Source organism: Dipodomys spectabilis, unplaced genomic scaffold, assembly GCF_019054845.1.
Source record: "Dipodomys spectabilis isolate Male_0828 unplaced genomic scaffold, ASM1905484v1 ptg000445l, whole genome shotgun sequence".
Lineage (NCBI taxonomy): Eukaryota > Metazoa > Chordata > Mammalia > Rodentia > Heteromyidae > Dipodomys > Dipodomys spectabilis.
Window position 1 is genome coordinate 901939 of NW_024871122.1, and position 9308 is coordinate 911246.

Consider the following 9308-nt stretch of genomic DNA (forward strand, 5'->3'; position numbering starts at 1 on the left):
AAACTTTCTCATACTAAAACAGAAAACAGTTTCATTCTATGGAAACCCATAACTTTTAAAAGTAAATAAGTTGTTAAGAGGACAGAATATATGTGTTCTTCAAAATTCCTATAACTAATAACTACTCATTTTCAAATTCTGAGCATTCCTACCTGAGAGCTTCAAAACAGTACCTGTTTGCATGTTATGTAATTCTGCAATAGATTCATATTCCAATGGGTTGCTACAGATTGAGAAGTAAACAGAAAATAGCCACATTCTGGTAAAGGATAAAACTATGAAGCATCTGTAATAATTCATTCTTCAAGAGTAAACAATTGTTTATCAGAGTAAGCTATTATTTCTATGACCATTAATCCGAAGATTCATGCCATAAAGTCATCCTAGCCCAACAGTTTCCAAGGTGTAGAGTGCACCTCAAATTTCCCTTAACTTACATCACGAATAGCTTATCTCTATTGTGAAAAAATACTATACTTCTGCTAATGTGATGCCTTCCATGTTCTTGAAAGAATACCACAATAAACTGCATTGCATCATTTTCCCCCACTGGTATTCTTGAGATGAGAACATTTGCAAATATTATTCATATTTATACTTTTTTAACTATCATAGATATTCAGGATGCTAAAAGCGCAATGTTACAGTTCAAAGCCCACCCAGGCAGGAAGGTTCCTTAGATGTTTATCTCCAATAAACTTCTCAGCAAAAGCCAGACAGAAGTGGCACTGAGATTGAAGTGGTAGGGCACAAGCCTTGAGCATAAACAGGCTCAGAGACAGTGTTCAGGCCCAGAGTTCAAGCACTAGGACAAACCAATAAAACAAAAACAAAAATGAAAACAAACCCCAAACCTAGCATTTTTCTCATTGTATACAGAGGCACATAATTAAGGAAATTGCTTCCTGTGTTACATAGGTGGAAGAAAGAAGATGTCACACAATTATTCTCCTCATACTATGTTATACCAAAGCCTCAAAAATTGCTTTTTCTAAATTTATAAATTAATATCATCCATTTCTTGGCAACTCTGTCTACATTATTCACATTATCATTTTATACATGAATTGTTGGAATTATCTATTAACTAATTTCTAATTATATCTCTCTTGAAAGAATATTCTAGGCAAGTAGACTGCAAGAATCATTTGTGAATTTGTCAATTAAACCCTCTACTTAAAAATAATTTTGGCGCTGGGAAGGTGGCTCAGTGGTAGACTGCTTGCCTTACATGCATGAGGCCCTGGGTTCGATTCCTCAGCACCACATAAGAAAAAAACCCGCAAGTGGTGCTGTGGCTCAAGTGGTAGAGCACTAGCCTTGAGCTGAATAGCTGAGGGACAGTGTGCAGCCCCAGAGTTCAGGCCACACGAATGACAAAAAAAGAAAAGAATTTTGTAGTATCCAATAGAATATGAAATTACAAACAAAACCAAAATATTTATTTTAAATCTCAATTCTAATTTAGCAACATTTACAAAGTCCTACATTAGACAAACTTTGCTATTTCTCCGGCTTAAGCTTTTATAATCCTTCATAATTTCTTTGGAATCCAACAGAATGATGATTATTTACTTTGTCAAATTTTGGAAGGTATTCATGAGTCATTTTGCATCTAAGAGTATTCTGTAATGGAGAGAGAATTTAAAACACAAGTGAGGATTATATATGAGTTGCATTTCAATAGGTAACCTGACTTCTCAAAAAATGACAAAATTATCCCAACCTTCCAACAGTGTATTCCTTTCTTGTTTGGTTTGTTTTATTTAGACAAAATTATACTAACTAGTCCAGGGAAGGTATCACTATGTAATTCCACTCTCTAATCTTCTGTTTTAGTCTGAGTGCTAGAATTCTAGGCTTATATTACATTGCCCTGCCATAGTTTCTTGTTTTATTCAATCTAGATACAGATTAGAAATTCTGAATTTCTCCAGTGATATTACCCACTACACTGCTCAGACTGTTCCTGTACTATTTTCAAACATTTTCTAACATTTGACACAGGATATGAACATTTTCAGATGCACCTGCGGGGTCTCTGATTCATTCCTCAATGTGTCCGATACCTTTAATAATGATTACTTGACTCTCTTACTATCTCTAGTCCCTACCTATGTAATATTCTCAAACATTTTTGAAAAAAGTAACTTGAGGACTTTCTAATATTAAAAATTATCACATGATTTTAGTCTTACTCAGGACATATTTTCTATTGTTTTCAAGCTTTTCTACATATTATGAGTCATTTCATTTGTGTTTTGTGTGTGCACATATAAGTGCCTCAGTGTGTATGTGTATGTTTGTATGTATGTATGCAAAAGCCTCAATCTCTTATTCATCAATCTTGCTCATGACTGGTATTCCATCACCTGAGCCATTCTTCCAATCCAGCTTTTGGCTCCTCAATTATAGGTACTGTTGCAAAGTCTGCTCTACCCTAGCTGGATGCAAACTGAACTATGCAGACTCCTTTACATTCTTAGGTTTTATTTCTCCAGGAGTATCAACTTTTAAGCTATAAACATTTTTGTGAGTGTAAGTCTATGCTGCAGCCCAGGTTTGTAACTCAAGAATTCATATAAAGATAGATGAATATACCCATTACATACCCTGAGTGTATACTGTTAGAAATGTGATCATAAGCTGAGTGGTGGTGAGATCTAAGGATGGGGGTTCAAAGCGAGCCCGGGTAGGAAAGTTCCGGAGACACTTTTCTTCAATTAACTACAAGAAAACTGGAAGTGGCACTGTGGATCAAGTAGAGCATTAGCCGTGAGCTGAATAGCAGAGGAACAGTGCCCAGGCCCAGAGTTCAAGTGCCAAGACCACCAACAACAACAATAAATATATAAGGAAAGAAAAAGAAATATCATCTTAGCCAGCAGTTCAGTGCTAGTATAAGCCCTATTCTCTCAAGATGGATTTTTTTCCAGTGAAGTCCATGCTCTTATATCTGACTTGCATTGGAACCAGAATTATACTTCCATTCTACTTTCTACATAGTTGTGTGATTAGCAAGCGTGATTTAGAAAGAGAGTGGCCTCATACTTCGTGTTCCACTTAGGAGTAATGCTTTCTCTATATCACTCCCATAAATCTACATACGGGACTTGGCTTTATTGTTTCAATGTTGTCTTATTTGTAGAGTCTTCTATAGTGTATTGAACCCATATACTTTAACACAGAATTTCTCTTTCTCCTATTATTGCTATAGTTTCCCTTACTGTTAACTCAAATACACTTGGGAAATAATGTGCTGTACATACACTCACAAAAAGAATGATCTAAGAACCTTCTTTCCATTTAAAATCCACTTTAATTTACAGAGACCTTACAAAGATTGAACTCAATATACTCATGGATAATATATTTATAAGCAATATAAATTTCATATGATCTCTTTACTAAGTTTTCTCTGAAACACGTGTTACCTCAGGTCCAATGGTGTCATTGTGTTATTTCAGTGAAGCCAGAAAACATTCATTATACCTCAAGAAGCACCATCGATTGTTACTGGAAGTAAAGGAAACTGGATATGGAAACTGATCCCAGAAGAGGAATGGAACATAGAGGAATGACATAGTTCAAGTTAACTTGTGCTTTCCTTTTTACTGTACAAGAAAAGAATCATAAGGCTTGAAGGAAACTCTGTCCTGGACTTTTTCGACTATGTTCTTTTCTCATAAAAAACTTTTCTGTGAAGTTATAGTTGAGAGTATTACAAAAAGAAATAATGTGCCATTTGAAAGCCATCATAGAAAAAAGGAAATAACGTTGTTTTAAATGTGTTCTACTGCAAAGAAACAAAGACAGGGAGGTTTTAAAGTGCCTTACAGATGGATATTTCACCCCAGAGATGAATCTCTATTTGCAGGAGTCAGTTATCAATTTCTTTAGCCTGGTCCTGAGTTCTCCAGAGCAATAAGGATTCCAAAAAGCAGGATCCAGTGAGTATGATCACCAAAAGGACCCTCTTGTCAAATGAGTACTCCTTTAAGGAGGGTCCCAAAGAAATATCTGGGTTTTTTGTTTGCTTGTTTGTTTAGTTTGTGCTGGTTCTGGGGCTTGAACCCAGATGCTGGACCCTGTCCCTGAACAGTTTTCTTTCCTGCCCACCTGCCCCCAAAGCTAGTACTCAACTGCTTGAGCCGAAACTCTACTTGTGCTTTTTTGGTTTTTAATTAGAAATGAGTTCGACACACTATCTTGCCTGGGTTAGCTTTGAACTAAGATAGTAAGAAAGCTAAGTGACATCAACTGAATAGACTTCTCTTTTGAAACAACTAATATTTGATGACGTTTTTTGTAAAGCTAATATTTGACAATTTTTAAAAGTAGAGAATATGTCCAACAAAGAAGCCATAAAGTAAATAATTCAGCAAAAGTAGGTGCATTAAATCATTTTGGAATTTATTTTTCTGCTTAGGAAGATTATTAATCTTGTCGTTCCTTTGGGGGAAACAAGTCATATTTCACTTTATTTGTTGTTCGTGGGGCTTCAACTCTGATCCTGGGCGCTGTCCCTCAGCTCTTCAGGTCAAGTAGAGTGCTCTACTACTTTTGCTACAGCACCACTTCTGGGTTTCTGGTGTTTAATTGAAGATAAGGGTCTCATGGGATTTCCTGACCAGGCTGGCTTTCAACCACAATCCTCTGGTCTCAACATCCTGAATAGCTAGTATTACAGGCGTGAACCACCAGCACCTGGCTCATATTTGCATTTATGTGCACTGAATGACACTATGTAGACAAACAATGGAAATTTGAACCAAATGATGCCATTGCATCTTTTCAGAAAATTTGAGGTAGCAATAAGTATGTCCTCCTTTTCCATTCTGTTACATTAATGACTCATTAGGTATGGACTCCTCCATTAGCATCCTCTACCATTTATATAGGTGTATTTAGTATCAGGAAATGTTCATAGAGAAATATAGAAAGACAGATTTTTAGAAAGCAAAGGATATCGAGTATGAAAGAACAGCATAGAGATATACATTTATAACAGAGATTAAGAACCAGCCTAAGAGATTTAGAATGCTAAAGGCAATGAGGAATAAGCCTAGTTGAAAACTAGTTCTTCAATAACCAAAATTGTTTTCTAGAACAATTTTTGGTATACCTTAGTTACTATCATTTATTCCTTCGATCTGGAGTTATTTTTTCTCTTGTGTCACAACTGTTAATTAGCCTCTGCCTTTTTGTTGCAGTCACTGAGCAAAAAGTTTTCCAAATGTCACTTAGATTACCCTTCTCTTTGTGATTAGCAGTGACCACACAAAATCCTGGAATCTTTGAATTTCCAGAATTAATCTTCACCTGACATCTAAGCACATTCCTGGCATTAATTGCTGTGACCTAATGACAAAAACTTTTTTTTCAACACAGTATTATAAGTAAAATACATGAATTAGGGACTATTGTCAGGTGTCAGTTTGGAAGGAGCAATTATATATTCAAAGTATGGATCCTTTATTTTGCATTTACTAATTTTTTTCTTTTTATATCTGAAAATACTGTACAGAGGGGTTACAATTACATGGGCAAGATGAGTACATTTTTTTATCAAGCATTGTATCCTCCTCCTTTGGTTCCCCTTCCCACCCCCTCCCATCCTCCACCTGCCCCCAGAACCAATCTTCCTTCCCACCCCCCCCACAAAAGTTGTAAAGTTCGTTTTTGACATAACGACTTGTACATCTCATTGTTGCAATGGGTCCACCAGTATCCCTATTTAAATGATGTGTTTTTTCCCTTCCTCTCCACAAATTATACCATTATCAAGTACAGTGAAAGCAAGGATTATACTCTGGGTGAGGGACATACAAAACAACAAAGAAATAATTTCATAAATGTGTTAGAAACAATCACATGAAAGAAAAAATCACGTAAATACATATCTTAGGGTTCATTTCCCTAACAGCAACTTATCTGATCTTTTCTGCTTGACTCAGACATACACTAGTTATTGCAAATAAGGGAAACCCAGGACTTTCTTTCTTTCTTCCTTCCTTTCTTTCTTCTTTCTTTCCTTCCTTCTTTCTTTCTTTCTTTCTTTCTTTCTTTCTTTCTTTCTTTCTTTCTTTCTTTCTTTCTTTCTTCCTTTCTTTCTTTCTTTCTTTCTTTCTTTCTTTCCTTCTTTCCTTCTTTCTTTCTTTCTTTCTTTCTTTCTTTCTTTCTTTCTTTCTTTCTTTCTTTCTTTCTTTCTTTCTTTCTTTCTTTCTTTCTTTCTTTCTTTCTGTCTGTCTGCTTGTCTGTCTTTCTTTCTTTCTTTATGTCTGTCTGGCTTTCTTTCTTTCTGTCTGTCTGTCTTTCTTTCTATCTTTCTGTCTTTCTTTTTTTGCTCAAGGCTAGCATTCTACCACTTGAGGCACAGCATCACTTCTAGTGTTTTTTTTGCGTATGTGGTACTGGGGAATTGAACCCAGGGTTTCATGCATGCTAGGCAATCACTGTACCATGAAGCCACATTCACAGAGCCCTAAATGACTTTCTTAAGATGGCTTTACATTTTCATTCCATAGCTATATCATAATTTTGGCCACGTGCTAGAAAATGATGTAAAAAACAATACAATACAGTAAGTCCAGGAAGGTTGGATGGAAAATGAATAACTGTCATGGTCTAGGCAGGGCACAGAGGGGCTTACATCATGGAGCTCTTTCAACAGTCTGAGCTAGACAGCTCCTGACCCACAGCCCACCTCCTGAATGAGAGGGCTACCTTAGGTTCCAGCCACATAGGGACACTGGGCCACCTCATCCAGAAAACATTCAGCCAGTTACTATGAGAGAGACGAAGAAAGAAAATCAGAATTATGCTTAAGTTGGGTGCCGGTGGCTCAGAACTCTAATCTTAGCTATACAGGAGGCTGAGATATGAGGATCAGGGTTCATAGCCAGTCCGGGCAGGAACGTCTGTGAGACTCTTATCTTCAAACAACCACCAGAAAACCAGAAGTGCGCTCAAGTGGTAGAGCACTAGCCTTGAGCTGAAGAGCTCGGGAACAGCGCCCAGGCCTAGAGTTCAAGACCCACAACTGACAAGAAGTGGATTCCCACCACATGAAGTGGACTGAATAGCACCCATTGTCCCAGGGAGCATGGTAGAGAAGACAGGCTGAGCTTCCTGTGACCTTGAGGTCATAAGTAGGTCACCCAGCTTCTCCGTGCATCTGTTTCCTCATCTGCAAAACTCAACATAGTAAAGGATCCCCTTCCTCATGGGGATAGGGTAATGATGAAAGCCATGTTTTGTTTCATAATCCCACACCTGTTGCACAATTAATAACAGATCTCACCTGAGCACTTTCTGGGTATCTTCCTGTCATATGCTCACAGAATTGTCGAGAACCTTATCTGAAGGATGCTCCCTCTGTGCCTAGCCATGCTCCACAGATCCCTCTGTATAAATCCCTTGTTTCCTCACAACTGTCCTGTGAGGAGACTGAGGTCCGATGGTTTCATCACTATCCAGAGTTTCACCTGTGGTCAAGAATCTGCTGGCATGGACTAAAAGTTTAGGATAGTCTATCTAAACCAATAACTGAGCATGGCGCTACATGTCTACCATCCCAACTACAGAGGACCATGCTTGGTGGAGCATACCTGTTACAGATAGGAGGACCCTGATCCAGCACAGCCTGAGTCTCTATTGAGCCTCTTTCTCAGAAATGCCCAAGACAGAAAGGTGGCTCCTCAGAGCCAGGGAGAGGAAACAAGCAGGGAGTCATGGTGCCCCCAGTGGAGTGTCTGACCAGGGGCGGGGGTGGTGTTGGGGCAGCCACTCGCCTGTGCTGCTCGGAGAAGCTGTTGGCAGCTGTTCCAGGTGGGAAGAGCAGTGATGGAGGTGGCATTGTGGACACATGGGCCCAGAGCAGAGGACCAGGGGCAGGGACCTGGTTGGGGCCTTATGCCTGCTGGCAGTGCGCCATTGCCTGAGGTTTGAAACCCAGCACCGCAAGAAGGGGGAAGGGAGCAGGGGCACTGGTGGGAGCATCAATTTCCTACTATACTCCAAACTCTCCTAGAGTCTCCTGCTGATCACTCAACCACCTCTACCTTCCTCAACTTCTGGTAGTGTTGTAAACAAACAGAGGGAATCCCAGTGCTATCCAGCAGCATGGAATGTGGGCGTGGCCACCATTCTTGTATCCCATTGGTCAGAAAGGAACATGAAAGAATGGGGGTGTGGCCAGAATCCTGTGATGCAGGCAATATGGGCAGAGCAAGATGAGAGCGGCTCCCCTAGCCTTTTTCCCAGGGAACTCTGTCCAATGCAGTTGGGGACAAGAGGGTAACCTGCTTTAGCTGGATGGCTGCACAGATTGTTTTGTATGTGTGTTTGTTGCCAGTCCTGGACCTTGAACTCAAGATCTGGACACAGTCTGTGAGCTGCTTTTGTTCAAGGCTGGCTTTTCCTCCACACTTGATACGTTGGCACTGAAGTTGGAAAGGGGTCTCAAGGACTTTCTTGGCTTGGGTGACTTTGACCATGATCCTCCTTTCACAGCCTTGTAAGTATCAAGGAGGACTGCTGAGAGCCACTGGTGCCTGCCTAATCATTGGTCTTGCTGATGTTCTTGGACAGAATGGTGAGTACCCTATTCTCGCTGTGAAGTGGTGGGAGCTGGAGCCCACAGTTCGAATCCTGATCCTGCCACCTCCAAATGGCAGGAGATCCTAAGAAACTTGTTCCTATCTATATGATACCCAATGGAATATTATGTATGTCAGGATTGAATGGGCAGTTCTTGAATGATTCAATGATAAAATTATACACAATTATATTATAGGACACTAATCAATTTTAGTTAATACTTTATTAAGCATTTAAACAATCACATTCATAAAATGGAGACATAATGAAATACCTAAGAATTGGGCCACACATACTATAAAGGTTCCATTATTTTTCTGCCAGGACTGGGATTTGAACTCATGGTCTGGTAACTATGTTGCACTGTGTGGGAAGTGGAAGTTTCTTGATGTCAAGAAATTCAATTCTGTTCCTTAGGCCTGATATCAATCCTCAGCACTAGAAAACATCCTATTCATGTACAATTTACATATATGATTTATATTTACATACATATGTTGACTATATTGCATTTTACTGTAGTTATTTTATTTTTTGTTTTGTTCATGTATTGACCGTTTATTTTATTGACTATTATGGCACATAGAACATTGATTACATAAGGATATAGGTGTGCATATATACTCCACTTCATACCTGACAACAAGGACATTCACAGAAAAGGAAAACATGTGTTACCATCAGCTTATTACTCAACAGTTCATTGT